The sequence below is a fragment of the Tiliqua scincoides genome, chromosome 1 (genome assembly GCF_035046505.1).
Source record: "Tiliqua scincoides isolate rTilSci1 chromosome 1, rTilSci1.hap2, whole genome shotgun sequence".
Lineage (NCBI taxonomy): Eukaryota > Metazoa > Chordata > Lepidosauria > Squamata > Scincidae > Tiliqua > Tiliqua scincoides.
The window spans coordinates 22,731,496-22,757,882 of NC_089821.1; the positions used below are offsets into that span (position 1 = coordinate 22,731,496).

The 26,387-nt window shown below is 45.2% G+C and overlaps 1 protein-coding gene and 1 pseudogene across 2 annotated transcripts in view; both read right to left on the minus strand.

Annotated features, from left to right (window-relative positions):
- Positions 1-8,457, minus strand: part of FUT8 (fucosyltransferase 8) — a 96,840-nt gene extending 88,383 nt beyond the window's left edge. For both annotated transcript variants that reach the window (XM_066630697.1, XM_066630689.1), the window contains exon 1: positions 8,215-8,457. The gene's annotated coding sequence lies outside the window, so the exon portion shown is untranslated. The remainder of the gene's footprint in view (positions 1-8,214) is intronic.
- LOC136637559 (5S ribosomal RNA) lies at positions 2,830-2,949 on the minus strand (annotated as a pseudogene).
- Positions 8,458-26,387: the final 17,930 nt, after the last annotated feature.

A 26,387-nucleotide genomic window follows, 5' to 3' on the forward strand; every position in this document is an offset into this window, starting at 1 on the left:
TTAGTCAGGCCAATCAGGACCCTGTGGTTTTACAAACTTCATGGCAATGAACCATCTGGTGCAGCCAGGCCTCACAGGGACCTGTTACTGGACCGTCTGTTGGATAACTTGCAATGCCGCAACAGACCACCTGGGAGGAATGGCTGACAACCTCACTTATATATATATATATCTTTTTCAGATGCTGCTCTGTCACCAATACAATTCAATAATATCTTTGACTGGATCACACTAGGCGTTCCATTGTTAGCAGACAGAGATCCCTTCATCCTACCCTAGCTGTTCCTTAACTCAGCTGGCCTCAGGGTGGGACACAGGGGAGAAGGGCCTCTCTGTTCTCTGGGCATCTTCGCAACATCCTTATTCCATGACTTCTTGAACTCCAAGAGGGGCCACTCCTCAGTAATCATAAGCCCCCTATTCTGCTACCATGGTATTTAGTGGGCAGTGCCAAGGACAGAGGAGGGCAGCATACTGACAGCCAAGCTAGCAGATGCCAGCAATGCAGTGAAAGACACGGGTGTATGAAAGGCTCACAAAGACTACCAGTGTGGTTAGCTGGGCGGGCCTCTGCCATAGGCATCCTGTGTCATATTGCCCAATGTTTGACCCATGCAGTCCTCCCTCAGATAGGTCCATGTGCTACAGCTACCAGCCAGGTGTGCCTGGTTGTGGTGATTTGTCATATGGGTTGTGGTGAAGTGCCATATGGGATGCTCTTTGCCTCTCTCCTGTAGCAGCTGGGTGGTTAGAAAGCAACTTTTGGATTTGCCAATGTGGGTTCCAGATCTACTTCCCTCTCTTTTATTCTTGCCAAGGATGCTTCTGGCCAGTCATGCAAAAGCTGAGTGCCTTGTTGATGAGGGCAAATCTCCAGGCTGGGGTTGAATCCATCTCAACTGGCTACCAGTCTGTGCCTTTGTTCAGCAAGCTACTAGTAGCCTGCTTTTCCTGAGTGCTATTAAGGCTCCCTCTGTGACTTGCCCCAGTTTTCCTCCTAGCAAAATGGTTCCTTACAATTGGCAAATGACCCCACAGGGAGTCAAACCTACATGGAACTTGTATATTTGTGTGTAGCTTTTCCAAGAGCTATATTGCTACCAGTGCACAGTTCTGCTCAAAAGGTAGTCTTTGGATATATATGGGTGGGAAAGGAGAGCTAGAACCCTGAGCCTAAGGGTTCCTTGCAGTTCTTGGTTTTTGACCCTTTGTTGCCAATGCTACTGTGTCTCCTGTAGGAAGCAGGAGCGCTGACGTATTCTTGCATTGCATCTATGGGACATCACTCCATGGCTGAGGTCTTTCATTTCCTGTGTTATTCATTCCTAGGGGCTAACAGGAAAATCTCATGCCACTGCCCCCCCCCCCACAGCATAGGCCACACCTTGGTGCAGGATCTGCCCCCCTGCTCATTTCATCCTGGCAGCACTTCTGACTCCCTGCACTGGGGTTGACTAACTGCAGTTCTTGACTCTTTGAAGTTACAGCAATGATGCACTGCTATCAGCATGATGCTCCATGAATAACAGACTACGTCCGTGTTTCCATAGATGCTGGAGCTGTTACTGTGAAGGGCTGCACCAATGTTCATTTCCCAGGACAGGCTTGGCATTTGACCCTCATTGCACCACCTTTGGTGTGCTGTCAGTATGGTGTTGCCAGGGCAGACTTACACTGGCATATAAATGGCCTCTGAACAGGACTGGGTCATAAGAAGCCTGGGTAAGCTGATATGGGCAGGAAACACTGTCTTTCTACTATACACAGTTAGAAGTACGATCTCCTAGTCAATGTACTACGTGTGTTCTGAAATGAAATACATTTTCTCAGATAGTGACGCATTCCAAAAATTTGAGCAGCCAATTTTGTGGTAATATAGACAATCCCACCATGTAGTTAGCTTTCTGTCACCTGATTCCTTGGTTATCTCCATTACTACATTCCTGGTATCATGTTCTCAAACATGGTGGACTCTTTATCAAATGGTAAGAGTGCCCCATAAATTTCACATGGTTGGATTCCTTAACATACTATTAATCTGCGGCCATCAGTGCCAAAGGGCTAAGGCAGTGGTTCTCACACATTTAGCACTACACAACTGCAGTACTGTAGACAAAGCAGTTTCCTTGACCTTGCTAGATTAATTAAGCAGTGAGGTAGCAATAGTGATTTCCTACTAGTGAATTAAAGTATGAAACAGCCCTGGAACGTTAGACATGCAGTGGTGAGAAGCTACATACATGAACTCTGTATGATAAGAGGTGGTACGGTTGCTATATAATTCACATAATCCACCCCATAGCCCTTTCACCCCCCCTTTTTTTGCTTTCTCTATACCTGTTAGTGTCTCTAAAAAAACTTATGCTAAAACAAATAAGTTCTTATGGTCCTATAAGACTGAAGAAATAGCAGATTTGTGTTCTCACTGCTCCAGAAGTTAACTTGTACTGGTAATGGTGTTTGTGTTGTGTTTTATTTTTTATTTAACCAATAGGATCTGGAGCAAAATGCATTTCCCAACTCCAGTGTGTATCTCTTGGTTAGGAACTCAAGCTGGTGACTACTTCTGTTTCACATCTTCATCGCCAGTTTTGTACTCTTTCAACATTCTGTGGCTATCAGAGGCCACTGAGCAGGCTCAGTTCTCATCAGACTGTGTGTGTGTGTGTGTGTGTGTGTGTGTGTGTGTGTGTGTGTGTCTGTTTACTGGGAAGTAAGCTCAATGTGTTTAGTAAGATGTAGTTTGTAACCCTATCTTACTCACTGGAAGCAAATACCTCTAGTCATTGAAATGGTTGGCAACCTTCAGTCTCGAAAGACTATGGTATAAGCCTACAGCACCTGGTATTCCCAGGCAGTCTCCCATCCAAGTACTAACCAGGCCTGACCCTACTTAGCTTCTGAGCTCAGACGAGATCAGGCATGTGCAGGGTAACAGTCATTACAGATACACAAAAAACACTTGGAAATATGAAATCTGAAGATCATTAAGAAGTAGCAGTGACAATAAGCCATTCCTTTAAAAGGGAAAATAAAAAAACCAACAGCAATTTAGTCATCAAGCTATAGTTTGAAGGAATACCTTAGCCCAGTGTTTCTCAAATTGTGGGTTGGGACCTACTAGGTGAGTTGTGAGCCAATTTCAGGTGGGTCCCCATTCATTTCAATATTTTATTTTTAATATATTAGACTTGATGCTACCCTGGTATGTGATTGCATTTGGGGAAATGTTACAGACCTGTATTTTTAGCAAGCTACTGTGTATATTCTTTTAACAATGATAGTCAATGGGACTTACTCCTGGGTAAGTGTGGGTAGGATTGCAGCCTAGGATTGTTAAAAATGTTCCTGCCTGATGATGTCACTTCCGGTCATGACTTCCAGTGGGTCCTGACAGATTCTGATTCTAAAAAGTGGGTCCCGGTGCTAAATGTGTGAGAACCACTGGTATACAGTATAGGACTTCAGCCTAAGTAGCACATTTCTAAATGTGAGCTTCAAAGATCACATAGTAGTGAGGTAGTTCAATTTTCAAAGCCTAGAGATACAGTTGCACCTGTTCCTATTCTCTAAAAATGAAGATACTGTATCTGAAAATGCTGACCAGCTGTGGGGCTACTATAGCGAGTTAATTTTCAGGCACTACAGTTCCTAAATATGGCTTCAAACAAACCATTTTTCATGTATATACTAACATAAAAGTAAAATCTTCCTCTTCACTTTCTGTTGAACAAGGAGGTCCAGAGTACCTAGGAGAAAAGTCTACTGAAAAATCAGTCTGATCTGCCCTGTGATAATCACCTGATATGCATCCTTTTCATCTACCTCCTCCAGAACTACCTCCTCTTTTACTGCAAACCATGTCTCAGCATTTACTTTTACATCCCCTTAAAACAATATCCTGGTACATAGTTTACTGAGTCGTCCTGTAAAGGTACATACTAGCTACAGTGCAGAATGCAATCAAATGAAGCCTCTGCTAGTAAACTAATCAAGAAAATGACAAGTTTAATGAAATGTCATTATTCTAAATGAGGGATATGCAACACCATCACTCAGTTTCTGAAGGCTCTCTCCTTGGAACTATGATGCACAGCAGGATGGCTAAATCCTAACACAGGCCATATGCTGTCTATCCTTGTTCTAAGGTTTTTGCAGAAGGGTGAACTGCTATCTTAAACATCAGAACTTTGAGGCACAGCTGTTATCTGAGCACTGTATTCTAGGTAGAAAAAGTCATAGTTGGTGCTAAGCTGAACCAAACTTTCACAATTGTTCAATGTCTTTGAAAAATACATTTTCAAAAGGATAGAAGTATTCATCAAAAAACTAGTGTTAAGAAGCCTACTTTCATTCAACAGTATTTTGGTTCTGCTTTTTGTGAATGATTTATCTGAATTCAATAGGCATGCACATGTAAAACGATTCTGATCATCAAAGTTTATGTGAAACTAAAATCACCACCAATGCAGTCAGTGCTGAAGAAGAGCCTGCTGCCAGCTTCATTTTCAACAAAGACTTCCATAAGTAATATTACAATAATACACAATGCATAGAATACTGTAGCAATCAGAAATGAAACAATGTTGTGTGATGATATACAAAATGCTGAGAACAAAGTGCTGCAACAAAGTCACACAGGATGGCACAGCAAGTCACTGACACTAATGAACATGTAATTATGGGATCCCTGAGCCTCAGCAAAGCTCTGCAAGAGTCAAGACATGAACAGAAAGGAATGACTCCCACCCTCCTTGCACAAAAAGTGAAAGACAAGCTGATTTAAGGAAGAAAAGAAGCAAACATTTTCTGACGATTAAAATTCATTCTCAAAGACAGGTTCCTGATCTTTTTCTTCCAACAGGCTTTGGTAAACAAGTGGCCATGCTCTAAATTCAGTCTACCAGTACTTGGATTTAAACAACTTTGTCCCACTGAGTTCAATGATACTCAACTTATACCCAAATACTCTAACAGTTAAGCTACGGATCAGGCTGCAAAACCAATGTGACCCAAGTAGTCTAAGCTTAGAACATTTATGCTCAAAATCACAGTTATAAAGTAGATTGCAACACTAAAAATGAGTAGAAAATTTGAATTAACATACTGTATGTCCACAGATAAGTGCTCAGAACACTATGTATTATCTGTAAGGTACACCAATATGTGAACTTTTCATGAGCAAATTTGGCTTAGTATGTATTACAGTACAAATACAGAAATAGATTTTCCCCAACAAACTTTTTTAATACACCCATGACACAAAATGAATACACAGTCCTGTAGGCTTTGCAAGATTCTAAGCATAAATTAAATGTTGTTTTGCTTTGGCACTAGCTCCCCCTCCAGACCAACTTAACACTTAATTGCTTTTTCATTACAAATACCCAGCTACACATAATGTAAGTCACTTTTAAATATTCTTTCAAACACATCTACATGACATGCTTCCAGAGTCTCTAAAAGAACAAACAACTTCCTTTAAAAAAAAAAAAGTGTCTGTACTGTATCTGCTGAACACTGAAATGTATTCTACTGAAAACAGTTCGGACCTCACTACAGGATGGCTTTAACAGTAAACACTCTGCTTTCAGGCTAAAGAAATGCCTACTCATAACTACTTTGTTTGTAGCTTTAAAATAATCATATTAAAATGAGATAAAAGAGACAAGGAATACTCCATTGTATACCATTTCTCAGCTGTTATTAAGTAGTCTATTTGGCTGTTGAGCAAATTGAACACTGACATGTAATGCAAACATCCTATATTTTCCTTCCACTTAGTGAAGCCACAACCTAACTGAACAGATGCTGTAAGAAGAGTTTGATGAAACACTAACCCTCCTGCTTTTATCAACTATTCAGAGCCATCATCCCTATTCTACATTGCTGAAATACAATACAGTGAATGGTCCAACCGAGCCCTTTATTTTAGGAATTTTTCATCAGACACACACTGGTATGTCCAATTAAATATCAGCTAAAGTAGAATTTCCTTTTACTTTAATAATCACATAATAGTATTATAATATAGTATTATAACACTGCTGCAGGATGCAAGATAGCACCAAGCTAGTGCATTTTAAGTACTGTATACATAATCAAAAAGATCACCATTCAAAATTAAAGAACATCAATTAATAATCCACTAACACATTGACAACACAATCCTAACCATGTCTACTCAGAAGTAAGTCCCATTGGTTCAATGGAACTAACTCGCATGTAAGTGTGTATAGAATTGCAGCCTCAATCACGTTTTCTTGTGTAAAAAAATTTCTGGAACATCTCTCACCATGATAATGACCTAAAAGTATCTAATACTTGGCAGACTTGAAACTTTAAAAACTCTCTTAGTTTTAACTTCTAACTACACAAGAAGCTTGGAAAATTATGGAGGAATATTCTCTAAATATGTATTTGCAGTTTTAGATGGTTTTAAAATACTACTTCCACATCCAAGTACAAATTAATAACATTTTCTTTCTTTCTAGAAAAGTATTTAAATGCTTGCATCATCTACAGGTCTTGTTGGGCAACATTTTCAATTAACCACGACGTTTTAAACACAGCTTCATAGAAGCTAACAAATTTTGAACGATACCAGCACTTTTATGAGGCTCCTCAAACACATACCTTCAGTTTTATAACTGCCAACAACCCCACAGAAAGGATCACTCCCAGCAGTTAAACTGTCAATCCTCAAGTTTAGAACACAGGTAAATATTTGCAGACTTAAGGCCTGGAGCTCATAACAGAAGCTACATAATAATAAAGAACGTTGTGTCCACAGACCACCAGGTTAAAGGAAATTGTGTGATGATTTGCATATTAGTCTTCATAATCTGGCCATCTGTACTTCCCCGTACTGTATTCTGGGGTTTGGTTTGGTTTGTTGTTGTCCAATGATTTGAAAAGCATACAAACACACAGGAGATGATATTGAAATATTCAATGTACCAAATGTCGGGTTCCCCACCTGACCAGCAAAGCATGGGTTAAAACACTCAACCAATGTAGCCAAGTAACTGAAGGTATCCAAGGACCAAAAGCATCTTTATTTTATTTTAGTTAGCATGTCAACAAAAACACACAGCCCATTCCTATGCATGTCGACTGGGAAGGAAGCCCCACTGAATTCAGTGGGGCTTACTCCCAGGAAAGGGTGCATGGGATTGCAGCCACACTCATCGATGGTAAAGTCCAGCCCCAAGTGAGAGTTACCTGGTGACTGATCAGAATGGGATGAGTGACCATGTTTCTTAGAGGAGCCCATTTCAGATCAGGACCTTGTCTGAGCTGCCATCAATACATACCGCTCTGGAAAAGCATGTACAGCCAGCACCTTGGCCAACCACAAGATGAAATTTCGGACTCCGAAGTTGAAAGCCACCACTTCGGAAACCCGGCGGTGGAAGGGGGGGAGAGAGAAGAATTCAGGGAGCAGACTCTCACCGCAGGCTCTTCCAAACCAGTGGCGGGGGGGGGGGGCAAAGCGCTCAGTTTTGCAAGGAGCCTCACCGCGGCATGCAAGCGATCCCCCCTCCCCTTCTCCTCCGTTTTGCTCCCCCCACCCGGAATGGCTCTTAAGGGGAGAGGAGGGGCCGCCTGCACGCCGCGGGGAGGCCCCTTGCAAAACCGAGCGCTTTGCACCCCCTTCTAGCTACGCCACTGTTCCCAACGCACCTTCCCCGTCGATCCCGCCGCCCCCTCTTCCCCATCGCACCCGGGCCGCTTCTGCTCACTCGCGGCTGCCTGACTGCTGCATCTGCACTGCTCTCCCTGGTTCCCTCGCCGGGGAGCCTCCGCGCACTGTGCATGCAGGTTGCTGGCTGTGGCTCAGCTTCCTCCACCGGTGCTGCCTCCGCTGCACCCACACAGCAACCGTGGTGGTGGTGCTGCCCCAGCTAGCGTGCTTGCTGCCTGCCTGTCCGCCCCTCGGCCTGAGGCACGCTCGTTCCCTTCCCGGGAAACCCAGGCCCTCGCCGGGATGACATCCTCGCCAGCCAAGGAGGTGGGGCAGGCGCTGCCGAGGAACCCCAGGGCTGGCTGGAGGAAGGTCCCCTCTCCGCGGCTGGGAGCTGAGAGCAGCCACCCCACCAGCTCCCCGAGCCGGTGCCCACGCTGTGGCGGTGCCAGGCCCGCAAGGGAAGGACGGGCAGCGGAGGCAACGCAGCAGCAGCAGCAGCATCCTCGCAAGCCCCCTCGCCTTACCCTACTCCGCAGCAGCAGCGTCGCCCCCCGCCAGCGGGCTGGGCTGGGCTGGGCTGGCAGCCGCTGTCCCCAGCGCCGGGTCTGGATGCGCAAAGGGGAGAGGAGGCGATGCAGAGACGGAAGCAGGAACCACCGCCGTTTAACGGAGCCTGCGAGGGACTGAAGGAGCGCGAGAGGCACAGCAGAGCCGAAGGAAGGAAGGAAGGAGACGGCGCGCGCGCGCCCTCGCGCACGCCCAGAGCCCAGGCGCGCGCAGTAATCCGAGCCGCGGGGCTGCGGGCAGGCTGACAAGCGCGCGCCGACTGGGGGGGAGGCAGGCGCGCGAGCCACCGGCCTTGGGAGGCTCCGAGGAGGACTGGGGGAGCCGCGGGGGGGGTGGCGCCAGCGCGCGTGCGGGGGAAGGGAGGCGGCCAATGAGCAAGGGCGCCGGTGGAATCTCCATGCGGATGGAGCGCGGCGCCGGCAGGACGCATGCGTTGGGCACGGGCGCCGGGGCCGCTCCTGGCCCTCCTCTGCCTGGCTTGGTGCTCCTTGGGCAGCCCGGCGGCGCAGGGCGGAGGAGGTGGCGGCCGGGGCGCCCCACCAGCTGGGATGGAGAGCCTGGCCTGGGAAGGGGGCAGCAGCAGCAGCTGTTCTGGGTCAGGGCGCCTCTGTGCTGGCCCCCCACAGGGGAGCAGCCTGGCGGGACTGCCACCTTTCTGTGCAGGTGTCACTGGGGGGAGCCTGAAGGCCCTGCGCCGGGAGGGAGCGAGCAGGTAAGGTAAGAGCCCAGTCCTAGGCACGTCTTCTCAGAGGTAAGCCCCGTTATAGTCAGTGGGGCTTACTGCCAGGTAAGTGCGGATAGGGTTGCAGCCTGAGGGCTGAGTCCTAGCCACACTTTCCTGGAAGTAAGCCCCATTGACTCATGAGTAAACATGCATAGGATTGGGCTGTTTGTCACTTCCAGGTGGGCTCTCTCTCTCAAGGAGGAGGAGAAGATGCTGGTGGCTTCGTGCCCCCTCCAAGTGCCCCCCATTCATCTGTAGAGGCTCCCCAGAGCAGAATGCTCCAGAAGAGAAGGAATGGGGGGGCGGGTGCAAAGCTGCCAGCACCTCCTCCTCCAAGGAGAGCCCAGAAGTGTTATCACAATCCTGGTGAATCCCAGGTGTAACTGGCATGGAGCCTGAGGGGCACCTGCCCCGGGCGCTACACCTGGCGGGGCAAAATGTAAGGTGGTCACTTCCAGGTTCTCCCTGGAGAAGGAGGTGCTGGTGGCTTCACACCCCCTTGTTCCTTCTCCTGTGAAGGTTACCCTTTGAGAGAACCCTTTGAGGAAGTGACTGCCTTACACGTTGCCCCCTGGCGTAGCATCTGGTGCACATGTCCCTCAGGCTACCCCCCCCAGTTATGCCTCCTCATAGAAGGATGACAGTTCCCTCCAGTTGCTGCCTGAAGAGCCAGCGCAATTCCACTGGGGGAGCCTCCCGAAAGGGGTGCCTCCCGCCAAAGGGCAGCCTCCACCAAAGAAGGAACACAGAGCACAAAGGCCAGCACCTCCTCCTGCAGGGAAAACCCAAAAGTGACGACATGGTGTCATGTGACATCATGACATCACTGTGCCAGGGCTGCTAGTTACGCCTCTGCTTCTATGTTGCGTTGTTGTGATGAGAAATATGCACAGCCCACCAGATGTTGGTGCTGGGTTTGGCCCATGATATTCATTGTGGGTCCTTCCCAAGGACCATTCTAAGACATTTACTGATATTTTGTAATACTTGTGCTGTCCCAAGTAGGGCTGCTTTCTGCAGTCAGTGTGCAGTCTTTTCATTCACACTCAGGGTATCCAGGTGTTTTTCAAAAATCTTTTGAACAATTGGAACAAATTCTAACCTTTTTCTGCCATAGGAGTTTGACCTCAATTTGCAAATCTTTATACTCCATGATTTTTTTTTCCTGTTCTTTCTTTCTATCATCATCATCATCATCTAGTTAATCACAGTTGTTGTTAATGTAGCAGCCCCAAACCACAATACAACTGCACATGACGTTAATTGATTGGGGGGAACTGCACAAGTGACACAAAGATAATTGATGGGGATGATATCCCAACAGTATTATTAATAAATGAAGCAACCGGAACATTTTTTCAGTGGCAAGAATTTCCAAAGGGATAGCCATTTAAGCCATTTCATGAAGGAGCAGTATGGAGAGGTCAATTGTGTGATTTCTACCCATACCACTCTTGTTTCCGCTTTGTATGGGCAATGTTTGCATAGGAAGGAACCTTGTAGTTGACCCTGCCACACAGTTTCTCCATGTAGGCATCACTGTAGTAGTGATGTGATTCACAGATTGCTATAATAACTATGATAATTGGGCTTCAGGATGGATTACTGTTTGTGATAACTAAAGATTACTTCCAAGTTCAGGAGCAGTGTACCTTTGCATACCACTTGTTCTGGAGCAGAATTAGCATCAGAGATCTACCAGATGAGGCACTGGAGAGGGCCGTCCTGACCATGCCAAACCAGAGGCACTTGCCCACTTGGCCACGCCAAACCCTGCACCTTCAGGTCTTATGGCAGAAGGAGTGTCCAATGTCCCTTTTGGGGTGACACAATAGGGAACCCAGTGCAGGACTTTATCCCAGGTGCCCAAGCAGCCTGGCACCCAGCACTGCTGGGGAGAAATTGCAAGAGAGAGTGAATTGCTTTCAGATCTACTTGTGAGTTGCCAGAGGCATGTGATTGGCTATTATGGGAAGCAGGATGCTAGATTTGATTAATGTTTGGTGTCTATCCTGTTCTGATGAACACCTGCCATGTGATCAGAAGATCCTTCTAAGAAACAGACCCCCTCAGTCAGTGGTAGAGCATATGCTTTGTGAACTGACCTTACCAGTATGCTGCATGAAGCAGTCACTTTTGGCCCCAGATTCCATCCCTGACATCTCCAGGTAGGGCAGAGAAATGTATGAAATTCCAGCAAGCTGAATGGATTGTGGGCTCCATATAAATGAATGAATGGACTCCGTATAAAACAGCTTTAAATGTTCACATAAAAGGCATAATTTTTCTACCTCTATCTCTGTATTGTTAAAATTATTCTTCAGAATAAAGTCTGGGTCATTTGGCTTTTTGTTCAGATAAATATTTCTACAGGTGCAGGCCATCAGATAATTCTAGTCTTAGTGGCATAGGATATAGCATATCCCCTTGGAGGCCCTGCCATCATTGCCCCAGTTCTGCCAAGAGATGTGCCACAAAAACATCATCAGCGGAAACCTTCAGATAGGGTGGTGACATCTCTGAGATTGACCTGATCACTTCTATGGTCATCTTATTGGTAGATAAGAGTCCTTTCTTCCTGTCCTAGGTGTTTCTCACTAAAGTTCGCTTCAGGGTGGGTCTCTGCAGGGGAGAAAGGAGGGGCCTCCTTGGGTTCAGGGTTTGTAGCATCTCACTGTCTGACTTGTTGGACTCCAGTAGTGGGGGGCATGCTCCCTATTGGTCATGGGCCCCATTGTTCTCTGCTGCCTTTGTGTATAAGGCAGGCAGTTGCAGGGGGAAGGGGAGGACAGCATAATAGAAGCTAAAGGGCATGGGACTCAAACCCTGTCCATAAAGAGACTTAGGGCACAATCCTAACCAACTTTCTAGCACTGACACAGCTGTGCCAATGTGGTGTACACTGCATCCTGCAGTGGGGAGGCAGTCAAGGGGGCCTCCTCAAAGGCATGTTTGTTACCTTACCTTGGGGCTGCATTGCGGCTAGGTCGGTGCTGGAAAGTTGGTTAGGTGTGTTTATTTCAGATGACTCCCTTCTTACAAAGAGAGCTATCTTCCATTCTTTGTTCTGCTGCTCTATTTCTTGGATGTGAATGTTTATGTGAGTGGCATCAGAGGAGTTGTATCCTGGGTGCTGGTTTTCCTAACAGTTCTCTGCTTCTGCATCTTTACTGTTTTCACAGAAGTAGCTCCTGTAGGGGGTGGGAGAGAGTTGTGGCATCTTTCTGTTGTGTGCACATGTGATATGTCATTGAGCCATCTTCCTGTGTTGATAGTGATGACTGTTGGCTGTTGTATTCATTCCTAGGGGATGCTGGGGGGGATCATCCAATGGTTGCTGCTCATTGGGTCTGCACCTGCCCTACGCTGCCCTGCAACCTGGCAGCATTTCTCTGGCTATGAGCATTGGGGCTGGGTTGATGTTATAATTGGCTCTTTGTATGTCAGGTGACATTGCACTGACATCTGGCCTCCATGAATGATGGTTTAAGGTTTTCCATGGTGACATTACTGGAGGGTTGCACCAGTGTGGAGTTGCCTGGGCTCTTGTTTCCCCCTCCTTCTTTCTGCTGGATGGGCTTAGGATATGATGGATACCAGAGTGACACCGGCACAACTTCAGTACTGTATAGGATTTCACGATAAGGCCAGCGCTGAAACACTACATTTAGACCCAATTAAGTCTCTGCTCAGGACTTCCTCAGAACCCTTCCTTTATGCAGCACTTTATGGACATTAATCCAAGTCTGCACAGGTTGGATACACATAGACATTTTGTTGCTGGCTCACAACTTCCTCTGGAGCAGAAGTCAGAGTATGTCCTGGGAGCACTATAGCTTCTCATTTGGCATATATTTAATTATTGTTAATGAATGTTCTTGGTTATGAAGAACATAACCTAACTGCTAACTGCTACCCCATCTCCAGCCTCCCCTGTTCCCTTGTCACTCTGGCTTTCAACCTGGGCATGCATCTGTGACTGCATTTGTGGTGTTGGTCAATGATCTTTGCTTAGAGATTAATAGGGGCAATTACACTCTATTGATTCTGTTAGAATTGTCTGCAGCCTTTGATATGATTAATCTTATGCACTGTTGCTTCAGATCATTAAGAAGAACCTTGCTGGATTGGACCAAAACACCAACTAATTCAGCATTTTGTTTTCCATACTAGTCTACCAAATGCATTTGGGAAACCTAAAGGCAGACTTTGAAGCATACTTTTCCCCCCACTGTTGCTTCCCTGCTACTGATTGAGTGGAAGCTCCATTTTGTTCTGTCATCCATCCTTCTTGCTGAACTGTTCCTCACTCCCTAGTCTGCAGTAACATCTGTCTGCCCCTTCTGCAACTTGCTTGGAGGAAAGGCCCTCCCTGATCAAGAACACAACTGAACTTAACTGACCTCATCTGCTTGAAGCAACTTCTGGTGTGAGATGTCTTTCACTTGGAAAGAAATGCCAACAGAATCAGCTTTGGGTGCTATCCACAGCACTTTCCTCTGGGTATAAAATCATATATGTCTTAGAGCCCAATCCTGGGCTCGATGTGCCGGCTTACCGCTGGCATGCACTGTCGCACACATGCTGTAAGGCACATTTGTGAGGCTTACCGCCTGGCGAGCAGTGCTGGGCTAGCACTGGATGGGCACCTGGCCTCCACTGCTCTGCGGTCCACTCGGCTCCAGGGACTGCTGAGCCATGGTGTAGTAAGGTAAGAGGGGGTGGAGGGAGGTGGGAAGGGGAGGGGTGGGGCGAGGGTGGGGAGGAGGCATGCCAGGGGGAGGGTGGCAGGTCCAGAGAGTTTGTGCGGGGCTCGGTGCCCTACATGAACGCTCTTCCCTCACCGCCAACCTTTCGGTCAGCAGTGAATCGAGTATTCCCATTGAGGGTCTACTTCCCTTACCCTGTTGAAGGGGACAAAAGTCCCCTTCTCCCTAGGTGCCGCCTGCAACTGCCATGGGCATGCTGGATGCGACGGTAGCCATTTTTGGTGCAGCCGCATGCCACGGGAGTGCAGGATTGGCCTCCCCTAGCAGAGCACCCTGCTGAAAGTATGCATCTGATGGACTGTAGCCCACAAAAGCTTATGCTACAATAAATTCATTAGTGTTTAAGGTGCCATAGATTCTTTGGTGGATTTTGCTAAAAGCAATCACTTGAAATATGAAGTAAAGCAACACAAATATGCAGGGCCAGGGCCAGGCTATTTTGTGCCCTAGCAAAGCTAACTACTTGCATTCCCCCCATATTTTTCTGTAAGATTTTATAATTAATTATACTCCATAGCACAGTTGTGGTATTTAAATTAAAATAAAAAATAGAAATTGCCAGTTGCATTTTTTATACGTTTTTAGAAATTAATCTGTATAAATCTTTACCCCTCAAAGTTCAGTACTGCATCCCTCCAAGGTCTTCTCTCTAGGTGCCTCCCTAGTTGGCTTAATGAAGACACGAGCCCCGCATAATATGACATCAACAGGGAGTGGAGAGGTTTGGTGTGCATAAAAAACAAAGGCTTCTAACTGGATCTGCTGGGTTCCTTAGGCAGGAGGAAGGCACACAAAGCCTTGGCCAATTTCTAACAGTTCCTGTTGCAGCACCCTTTGCCATTTCCCACAGGGTTCCAGGGGATCCACTGATGCTTGAGAGTAGCTTTTCAGAGACACAAGAACTGCCACAGAAGGGAGGAGGCATGAGTCAAGTCCCACCCCCTGTGTTACTTCCCATTCTAATATATGAAAATGAATGGGTGAGGTGGCAGCATTTGTCCTGCCACCTCATGTGTCAGGAGGTCTTAGGCCAACCCTGGATTTAGCTATCATGACTAATAATCACTACTGATAAACCTCTCCTCTGTAAATATTGTCTAAACCTTTTTTTAAAAAGCCATCTAAGCTAGTAACCAACATACCTTTGGGCAGTGAATTCCATCAGCTGTTTGTCCATGGTGGAAAGAGATAACATTTACAGCATTGCATCATGAGCTCCTTGATTTGTCATCTCCCTGTCTCAGCAAATACAGGCAGCCCAGGGGGAGCTGTTCAGAACAAGAGCATTTTGTGCATTGCAGCAAAAGTTGGGTTGACAGTTGCAACTTTTTTGAAGGACAATTTATTTGGGAGGGATGATTTAGGGATTTGGTTTAGGGTAGTGTCTTGGGCTCAGCCTGTGTTACTGGGCAAAAGTCATTTCGCTCTCAGCCTCTCTAGTTTACTCTCTATAAAATGGATCTTGCAGTAACAATGTGGAGTCAATTGAGTTTTGGTCAATTGGTATTTGCATGTGGACTCCTGCCTTGGCCTTCTATTCAGTTTGTGGCCTTGGACTAATCCATCTAGTTCAGTGCTCTGTTGCCAACTGTGACTAGTATGAAGCATTCCAGGATTATTTGTCCTCAGTCCCTGGTTCTCAGAGCTATAATATTTCTGAACATGGAGGTTCTTTTTAGCTGTCATGGCTGATAGATTCCTTGCATGGAATAGGTAAGAGGAACTTAGAAAGAGCCTAGGCAACTCTTATAGCAATCCCACTTTTGGGGAGGCTCCAGCTGGTCCTGGTTAAGTGACAGCCCAATCCTATGCATATCTACTCAGAAGTAAGCTCCATTATAGTGAATGGGGCTTACTCCCAGTTAAATGTGAATAGGATTGTAGCCTAAGCTTGTAGTCAAAGGCAAATTCAATCACACTCTTATGCGCAGTAGCTAGCTTTAGCTTTGGATAAAAGCATTTAAAGGACAGTTCCTAAAGATGAAGTAACCTTTCCAGAACTCACATGAAATCCTGTCTATTGAAGTTAATGGAATACACTCCCATTGAGTTTGGTTGAGTCAGGTTTTCCTCCTTCCTGGCTGCTTTTATTACCCCCTATGGTTCTTCTGAATGAGCTAAGAACAGCATTGTGAAGTTCTTTAATGTCACAGCAAAAAAAGAGAGAGAGAGAAACACGTCAGGCCACTGGTTACATGGGAAGGCAACTCAATAGCTTCTACACAGATGAGGAGACTCAGCCCACAGAAATGTGTGGGCTGAAATAAACAGAGGATGCTGGTAGTGTGTCCAATTGCTTGCGATTGTGAAATTAAAAGTATTGCAAAATGTTGCTTCTTGTCATAAAGGCTCTGCTGTACTATAAGCTTAATCCCTGGGGGCTGGGGATAAGAATAGGCCCTCAGTTTGGCTGTACTTGTCGTAAGAGGAAACTGAACGCTTTCCACATGCGCTGCCTCCGACGCAATTTCGGCATCACCTGGCAGGACAAAGTTCCAAACAACACAGTCCTGGAACATGCTGGAATCCCTAGCATGTATGCACTGCTGAAACAGAGACGCCTGCATTGGCTCGGTCATGTCGTGAGAATGGATGATGGCCGGATTCCAAAGAATCTCCTCTATGGAGAACTTGTGCAGGGAAAGCGCCCTACCGGTAGACCACAGCTGTGAAACAAGGACATCTGCAAGAGGGATCTGAAGGCCTTAGGAGTGGACCTCAACAAGTGGGAAACGCTGGCCTCTGAGCGGCCCGCTTGGAGGCAGGCTGTGCAGCATGGCCTTTCTCAGTTTGAAGAGACACTTGACCAACAGTCTGAGGCTAAGAGACAAAGAAGGAAGGCCCATAGCCAGGGAGACAGACCAGGGACAGACTGCACTTGCTCCCAGAGTGGAAGGGATTTTCACTCCCAAATTAGCCTTTTCAGCCACAGTAGACACTGTTCCAGAACCACCATTCAGAGCGCATTACCATAGTCTTTCGAGACTGAAGGTTGCCAACTGTCACTATAAGCTTATTGTCTTCAACCATAGAAAGCTGTGGTGCCTGGGTAGCTGGTACTGTTCACATTTAATTTTTTTGACATTGTACTTCACAAGCCCTGTGCCAGTATTTGGGCATTTAATATTTATGGAGCTCAACAGGGAAAGGGGAAAAAAGGAGGCAAACTCCAAAAAGGTGCAAAAAACAAAGGAACAATACAAAGATACAGTGCCTATAGGGCACACATTTCAGCAAGTTGCCTCCTTCTGGGGCACAAAGATTGTCCCCAGTCTGGGACAATCCAGATCAGTATGCTGCTTTAGGCAAATTTTCTTTGCACTCCAGAAGAAGGCACATTGCTGAAATGTTGTGTTGGACCTATTCGGATGTTTTCATACTAAACTCTCTGGTGTCTGCACACACATGCGCATGTATGTGAGCCTTTTTGAAATTCACCTCCATTTTTTCTGTCACTGCTGGTCTGGGCGAACACCCATCTTTATCCTTCATTTCGACCTCAACTGGGACCTCAAATAATTGGGAGGGGACACAATGAATTGAGCCTAGATTTGCTACCCCAGTGCACCTTCCTGTTCCTCTGCATGTGCTGAGAATGGAGGTGGGGGAGATGTGGCTATTACTCACTGAGGGAGGTCTAGGCAAATGGCATTCTAAAGAAATCACTCCATTAGGTGACTGGGAAGGATGGGCTGCCTCCAGTCTCCTCTTGTGCTGCCTCCAAGCTTTACAGCTACCCATCACAACTTGACATCTGAGATTGATCCCTTTCTACGTAGGTCCTCTGTGAAGTGTGAAAAAGGGGCCAGATCTTTGTGCTGGGAGCCCCAGATGGATGATAGTATGATACAATGGATGCAGGCAGCAGGGCACAACTGCCTTTGTGTGGCTGGCTTTCTGTCAATTACCAGACTTCTTTACATTCTTGATGCATCAAGGACATTTATTATATCAGACTGAAATGCAGCACTCATTTTCTCCTATTTCAGTTTGAAAGATTCTCTGGTTTAGTATGACATTTTCCCAAATAACACTGTGGTTCAAGTCTAAGGCTGCATGTGAAGATTTCAAACCAAAGACTGAAAACTGGACAAATTTGTAGGAGCTGAAAGTAACTTATAATCTCAGCTCCAGGCATCACTAACTCCCTGTAATTATAGTAAAAGCTCAGTAGAGAAATTTTGTGGCCTGAAAGGAAGCACTTCTGTCCTTCATTACTGTTTATTTTCCCAGTGCGACATCAAGCTACTCAAGCCCATAATAAGGAAACTGGAATTGTCTTATGATGAGAAATAAAGTTGCTTGGAAGTATCATTTGAAAGGACATATTTTCATCCCTCATAGCCCAGGTAGAATGTACTGTATATCATAAAGTTCCCAACTGTCCCTAGGTGAAACAGCCATACTAAAACAGAAAGTTTTTTGGTAACTATATTAAACCATGCTAAAAGTGATAAGAACATAAAAGCCCCACTGCATCAGGCCAAAGACCCATCTAGTCTAGCTTCCTGCATCTCACAGTGGCCCACCAAATGCCCCAGGGAGCACACAAGACAACAGACAACCTGCGTCCTGGTGCCCTCCCCTGCCTCTGGCAATCAGGCAGCCTGCCAGGGCCTATGAGAGGAATTTTATCAGGGGGTGCAAAGTTTCTTCTGGGCCCCTTCCCAAAGGAGGAGGGAGCAATAGGGGCAGGCAGAATGAGGGGGGGCAAAATAGAGCAGGGAGAGGGTGCTGACAGCCAGGATAGTTTTTGGAGCCCAGGTCTGCTAGGCTTCTTGATGCAGAGCCCAGGTCTACTAGGCTATGCAGCACTGGCAACTAGATAATGTGGAAAACCAAACATACTCCTAAGTCTCTCTAAAATCTTTTACATATAGAAAATCCATTGCAGCAAATTAACATCATCACATCTAGGCTCACACTAGAATGGACCAAAATGAACTTCTGCAGCAGCTGTAGGCCGCAGCTGGGTCCCTGAGCATCTATACACTCCTTCATGGTTATAGGATCCACAAGGCAGAGAGCTACTGTAGCAGGCCTGTTTCCTCCCAGATCTGACACTGTCTTAAGGAGGGTCATGGATACAATGCTGGGCCTGGTGTGCATGGCTTGCAGCAGCAGTTAACACTACATGTGGTTGTGTGTGAGCATCACGTGCAGGCAATGAGTTGAGGTGAGATAGGAAAATGTCAGATCCCAGGAACTTTCTGGGCCCCCTCCTTTGGTTCCTGGGTCCCCTTTCTGACCCTAGGCCTGGGCACAAATTACCCCCCTTACCCCCCCCCTCCTAGGCCGTGCAGCCTGCCTGTAAAACCAAGGGCTTGCACATACCTACTGTCACTTGTAACCTGTAATGAACTTCTCCAGAAATTTGTCCAGTCCCCTCTTAAAGGCATCCAGGCAAGATGCCATAACTAGTTCTTGTGGCAAAGAGTTCCACAAACTAATAACATGCTGGGTAAAGAAATATTTTCTTCTGTCTGTCCTAACTCTCCCAACACTCAACTTTTGTGGATGTCCCCTGGTTCTGGTGTTATGGTGGTATCATATCTAATGACACATTTGTGTGTGTGCTAAAACTTTCCCATCCTCATGAATGACTTAGAGCCAACTGCAAACATAAGCACAATTCAATGAGATCTCAGTTCTTGCCACTGCATTTTGCATTCAAGTTTGCAAACGTTGGTAAGTTTTGCGAAATCCACACTCTGCGATGTTGACATCAGTTTCCATAAATGCTAAATGATTTGGCAAATGAATTTGAACATGTTATCCATGAAAGTAATTGTATTTAGAAACCTACACTAGTTTGCTTTGGAAGTTTACAGTATAGCTTTGGGCCATCTCCCAGTCTAATCTAGCTGTGCCATTGTGGTGAGGATAAAAGGATGTGATCTGAGTTTTGTTTTATACAGAGTAACATACCAATTATAAAAGCAGATTTTAAGGTCTGAACACTGGTCTACATATCACATTTTATCATTCTATGTATGGTCAGTTTTCTTTACATGTGAATTTACAATCTACAGATTCGCTTATTTGCGAGGGGCAAAAATGCCACCTACCTCTTGTTATCCATGACTGTGTTCTTGTTATCCATGAGTACTATGCTGGTGCCACATCAACTGGGCATTGGTATTGGCCCATGGAGAATTGTTGGGAACATTTGTGTCCACTTCCAGATTTGCCCCACCATCTTGGGGACTTCAGCTGAAGCTTCACAACCCTGATCAGAGGCCGATAATGAGAGGACTCTGGAAGTCTACAGGAGGGCTACTCTGGGGCTGGGCATGCCCAGGGAAGTAGCCAAGTGACAGGTGGAGGAGGAGGGCAGGTGAAGTAGCCCACTCCCCACTGGTGATCTCTGAGGCCTCATTGTTGGACCAGCAACCTTCAACAAATCAAGGGATAGCCAGCACAGAGGAGGAAGCATCAGATGTTGGAGTTCTAAATGAACCCTTGCTATCATCCATACCCATAGGCTTCAAGTTAAAATTCAGGTTCATAAAGTTCATAGAGTGTATGGTGAAAAGAGTCCCCTGGAAGTTAACCCCATTTTCCCCACAGGCTGAATGATTCAGTATCTGCTAATTTGGTATCCACTAGGTTTTCCTAGTATCCACTAGGATATCCACTAGGTTTTCCAGGGTCAAATAGCAAATAACAACTGACTAATAATGACTAATGTAGCAAATAACAACTGACTGTATGTCTAATCAGAAGTAAACCCCACTGAGTTCAATGGGGTTTATTACCAAGTAACTGCATATAGGATTGCGGACTTGGTTTTGAAAATTCAGGTCTCCAAAGTTCACATTGATATGTCTGACTTCAAAACTGCTCAGGCAGGCTCAAGCCAATTTCTAATGTTAAATTCATTTCAGCCCTCCCTACAGATCAAATAAATTTTACAATATATTGTGCCAGAGGCACTACCATGAAGTTCTTTTCACATTTCATGAGAATGACTCATGCTGGTCAATGAACCAACAGGGAGCAGCTTTGACAAACAGCAGATTTGGACTGGACATTCAATTGTCTCATTAATTTGAGTAGCTCCAGGAAATTGGTGTAAAGCTAATCCTTACAAAAACTTCATAAACACAAGGGGGTTACAGGTAGTATATGTGTACACATGATGCGCCAATGTGTCTTGTGTCCTGCCCCCCCTCTCTCTGCAGGTGTTACACACACACACACATACACACACAGAGAGAGAGAGAGAGAGAGAGAGAGAGAGAGAGAGAGACTCTGAGAGTCCTCACCTTCTTCACCAGTATAAATGCCACATTAACACTGAGGTCTATAGGTACTTCGCCAGTGGAATCCCAATAGTTTATTTTGCTATAAATGATATCAGTGTAATATAATATTAATTTAAATATCACTGGATTTCATAAGATAAGCACTGCAACATTTGTAGCTTAATTAATTAAAAGCCTGTTTAAATATTTTCTCTTCCTCACCCATATATTTATTCAGCTCATAATATCGCCTCTAAAATAAGTATTTACTTTTCTGGTACATTTCCCCAGTTTTCAAACACTGTTTTTTGTGTTTTTTAAAAAATTCTCTAAATCTGCACTCGTAGCCTGCACAGGTTATTGCTAGTGTTTCAACACTGGATAATGCAGGGCATTTGTTAGCACTTGCGGAGCACTGCCTTTGGGAAATAAGGATATAGAAAGAGGTGACAGGAATGGAAACAGACAAACATCTCACTCCCATTTATTAAAATTTGGGAATTGGTCTCTAGTTCAACTTAGGAGAAACAGAAGCAAAGGAGGTTGTTAATTCCAATCAGAAGCACTTGAAAGTCAGCCCAAACCTGTTTTTTGTGTAAATTTTTCCTACACATAGTTCTAGGAGTTGTACATTTTGATCCCTCTGACTTGAACACAGTTCTCAAACTGGTCTTTAGCCAAACTGGTCTCTAGTCCAGTGAGGCCATAGAACATGCATGGTAACCACGAGTATAACCACAGCATGGTTGTATCTCATATACAAGCCTCATTACAACACCCAGGTGGTGTTGTAAAACATGAGAAAAACTGGGACAGGACTCTGATTAAGAAGCACTTTGACACATACGTTCGGGGTGAACTTGTGTGGAGTGACCCCCAGCCTGTGCCTACCCACCACCTCCACCAACCTGCCCAAGCGCTTCACCCTGTCACCATCCTGAACTTCCTCTCACTCTCCTTCCCATAAGGAAATGTGAGAAAGCAAGATGAGGATTAGGGTGGCCATGGCCTACTGACTTCTCCCCCAGTGTTGATGCCATAAAGGAAGTGCTTTGAATACCTGTTAAGGAGATAAAGCGGGGCATGAATTTGTTAATTAATTAATTAATTAATTAATTAATTAATTAAGAGTAAGAAATTGTGGCAGCGAGGCAGGAGGAGGAGATGGGGCACTGCAATCATGATCAGGAAAGGGTGTGACTTTTTACAAATAAATACATACATTGTTGAGCTGCTTTTGTTTTTGAAAACAAGTCACTGACTATAAAAGAGACTGCATTTGACAAAGTAAATGGATCAACTGTGCCATGTCTCTTAACACCTGCTTGATGAGAACAGATTGAAAGACCCCGTCTAGCACATCAACATGTGCGGAAGTGGCTGAGAATATTCTGTCCCGTCTGTCCAACAACCAAGTATTTTAGCAAGTCCAGCTTAATGAATTTAGATATCCTAAAGCTATTTCCAGAGTGGGGGTTTCGTATTCTTTGGAGCTGAATGAGCCTGCAGATATTTCATGAATCTTTTTTTTCCTCATTACCTGAGTGTGCAAGGAAAGTACACAACTTGCACCCACACATCCACACACACACCAGCAGAAAAAGATCTTATGAAATATATTATTGTCAGTATTCCATGCATCAGATCCCCACAAAGATTACAGTCTTTCACTAACTGCCCAATCCTGTGCCCCCACCGCTGGCATTGACACAACCTTGCCGATGGAGTGCGCACTGCATCTAGTGGTGGAGAGGCAATCAGACAGCCAGCAGGAGGTAATTTCTTTTTTACTTACCCCCAGTAGGGTGCCAAATCGGTCTCCTCAAAGCTATGCCAGCCATTTTGCTGGCACAGGTCCAATGAGAGAAAGGGTTAAGGCAGCCTGGGAAAGAGGGGATATGATACTGGAGCACACTGGTGGAACCAAGATCCACTGCCTCCTTCCCACTTCCTGCCCTCCCCCTCTACACACATGTCACGCCTCCACTGACAACTTTCGAGAAATGGCAGAGTATAGGAGCCACTGCTCAATGCACCATACCACTGCCCATATGCAGCAGCAGTCCAGAAGTGGGCAATAACAGCTTGGCTTTCACACCTCCTTAAAGGGCCTTACACTGCTGGAAAACTAGTTCCAGCAGCAATAGGCTTGGGCCCTAATTACATGCCCAATTCCCACTAAAATCAATTAACATGAGAAAAGCCTTATTGGATCAGGCCAAAGGCCCATCCAGTCCGGATCCTTGTCTCCCACAGTGACCAACCAGCTGCCTCTGGGAGGCCCACAAGTAGCAGTGAAGAGCATCCCCTTCTCCCACCCAGTGGCGTAGCTAGAGAGGGTGCAAAGACTAAGTTTTGCAGGGAACCTCACCACTTGCATGCTGCAGTGAGGCTCCTGCAAAACTTAGTGTTTTGCTCTCCCTCTAGCTATGGCACTGCTCCCACCATCCCTCACCTGCAACTGGTATTCAGAGAAGTTGAACTTCTCTGTGCATGACTATGGGCAGAATTCCACCCAAGCGCTGCAATCCTATGCTCACTTCCTGGGGAGAAAGCCTCACTAAGAGCCCAATCCTATGCATGTCTACTCAGAAGTAAGTCCCTTTATAGTCAACGAGGTTTACTCCCAGGAAAATGTGGATAGGATTGCAGCCTAAATGAGCATGCATAGGATTGCATCACAAGTGTATAAATGGCTCTCAGCATTATAAACTGAGAACAGCATAACTTGCAAAATAGAAAATATGACCGTCAACTAACCTTGGGCACGTCACATGCATAAAATGATCTCATGATCTTGGGAACATAAATAGCAGAGGGAATTGAATCTCACCCTCCAGATGATTTGGGGCATAAGAAATCAGGCCTCAGTTGCAGCACTTACCTGTTTATTTATTTTTGATCACTTTATACATAAAACTCGTGTTTAGCCTTCTGTTTGGACAAACTTACACAATAGCAGTCCTATCTCCTGCATGCCTGAACTTCAGGTACCAGACAAGAAAGAACCTGTTCCTGTTAACACCTATTACAGATTGTTCTGCAAGACCCACTTTGAATGTTATGCATACAGAACGAAACAGTCAAGAGATAATATCTGGGACACATGCCAAGGGAAATCATTGCTATCAACGATATCTAAGACGTGTTTATAACCTCTCTTAAGGCCTGCACGTTCTTGACAGAGCTACCCTTTGTCACCGCCCCTCTCCTGTAAAGGTTGTCCCTAGCGTTCCTCCTCATTCTTTGTTTTCTGAAGTCAGTCTAGCTGCATCTGGGGTTAAATTCCAACAGTGGTGGCCCACCTTTTCAGCAAGCGTGCCACAAACCAAGTCTAAAGTATGAGATGATGCCAGACTTACCTGCATAGCTCCAAACCTTTAGTCCCTCCCCTTTAGTTGGTTTTCGCCTTTACTCTGAGTCTATAAGAAGACTGCAGCACAAGGCTGCAGAGCAGGCAGGACCGGAAGCCTGACTCTATGCCACAGGCCCTCCTGCTCCTGCCAGGCATACTATTATTATTATTATTATTATTATTATTATTATTATTATTATTATTATTATTATTATTATTATTATTATTATTATTACCAGGCATACCAAATGATAGTACAGTACATCCAGGAACAATCCATCCCGGCATTACGCTTCGGACAGTGTATATGCTCTGTGGATTGATATGCTCTGCAAACCAATCCACAATTGATAATGCAACATTCTACTGCAGTGGTTCCCAAACTTTTTAGCACCAGGACCCACTTTCTTAAAATTACATGATCAGGATGTACCTAGCTATAGGAGACTAAAAAACAAACAAACAATTTTCACTTTACCAGCTGCTCAAGCCTCTGTTTTTATCAGTTTTACTATGGTGGGGGCATTCTGGAGCATTTGTTGAGCTCCACATTCATCAAGTGGCACCATTCTAGTGGCCTTGCATTCTCCTTTGCCTGGCCTTCAATAAGAACCAAGGCACCTTTACCTATTCGTACCTCAATGCGCCCATGTAACTCAGTTTCACTTTCCTTAGGGCTCAATACATTTTCCTTGTCAGCTTGGAGGAGGGGGCGTCCTTCTCGAGAGTTTGTTGGGGCCGGCGTTAATCAGATCTGGACAATTTTGGTGGTGTTGTGCTCCCCTCAACCCATTCTTCCAAGTGGACCAAGACACATTTGTGTACTGGCCAGTAAGCACACATGTGCTGCTTCTTTCAGTTTTCATAGGACTCAGTACATTTTTCTTTCCATCTACACTATGAATTTGTCAGTTTCCCAACCCACCAAAAATACAGTCGCAACCCACTGATCTACTGGTATTTTTTTCTGCTTCTTCCACAATTCAGGGAAGTGTATGTGTGTGCATGGGCATGTGTGTAGCCATGGTGGCTTTGGAGATTTTGTGTCATAGACGTCTACATATTACTGCAGCAACTATGAGAGCCAGAAGCATTGTACATTTGAATCAGGATGCTGAATTGCTTCACTTGTTAAATCTGCGCTTGTACAGTGCATTCCTTTAGCCACAAGGTGACTGTGGATGTCAACATCCCTTGAAATAGAATGTGAGTTGCATAGAGCAGTAGTTCCCAAGCTGTGGGTTGTGAACAGCTGGTGGGTCACAACTTGATTTTTGGAGGTAATTTTTAGCTGCTAATTACTCTGCAAAGAGCTCAGGTCTTGCAGTTTGCAAGCATGTGTAAATATAGGGAAATAAACGTTTCAGGGTCTTTTTTCTGGTTATTATTGCTGATTTTATTTATTTATATTATTTCTTTCTAGATCTCCTTTTTCAAAGTCTGGTAAACTTAGGTGGGTCCACTGAGTGTGGGTCAGAAAAGTGGGTCCAGATGCTACAAAGTTTGGAAACCGCTCTTATATCACTATATCACACTGGTTTCACAGGTTTATTAGCCCCAGTATATCTTCACAGATACTGAACTAATGACACAATCCTAACCAGACTTCCAGGTTGTTAAGAGCAATGCAGCTTCAAGGTAAGGGAACAAACACTCCTGTTCCAGGATGCAGCACATACCTCACTGGCACAGCTATGTCAGTGCTAAAAAGTTGGTTAGGATTGTGCCCTAAATGTATTTTACTGCCCTTAGCACTGAAGTGATCCTTTTTCAGTATAAAGAGTTGGAGTAGATTATCTTCAGCTCAATTCCAGCTCATAATTTTTAACTTTCTTCATCCTTTTGATTTTGTCTGTATTGTTTAATAATTCCAATTTTCTTCAAAAGTAGACATGAATTTAAAAGTAGACATGAGTAGTAGACAAGGCAGAATTTTTCAGTAAATGATCAGAACAAAGCCAGTTGAAGATGAGATCATTTAGCTGGGTAATTTTCCTTCAATTCTGCAACACAGGAAAAAGAAAAACAATTTACT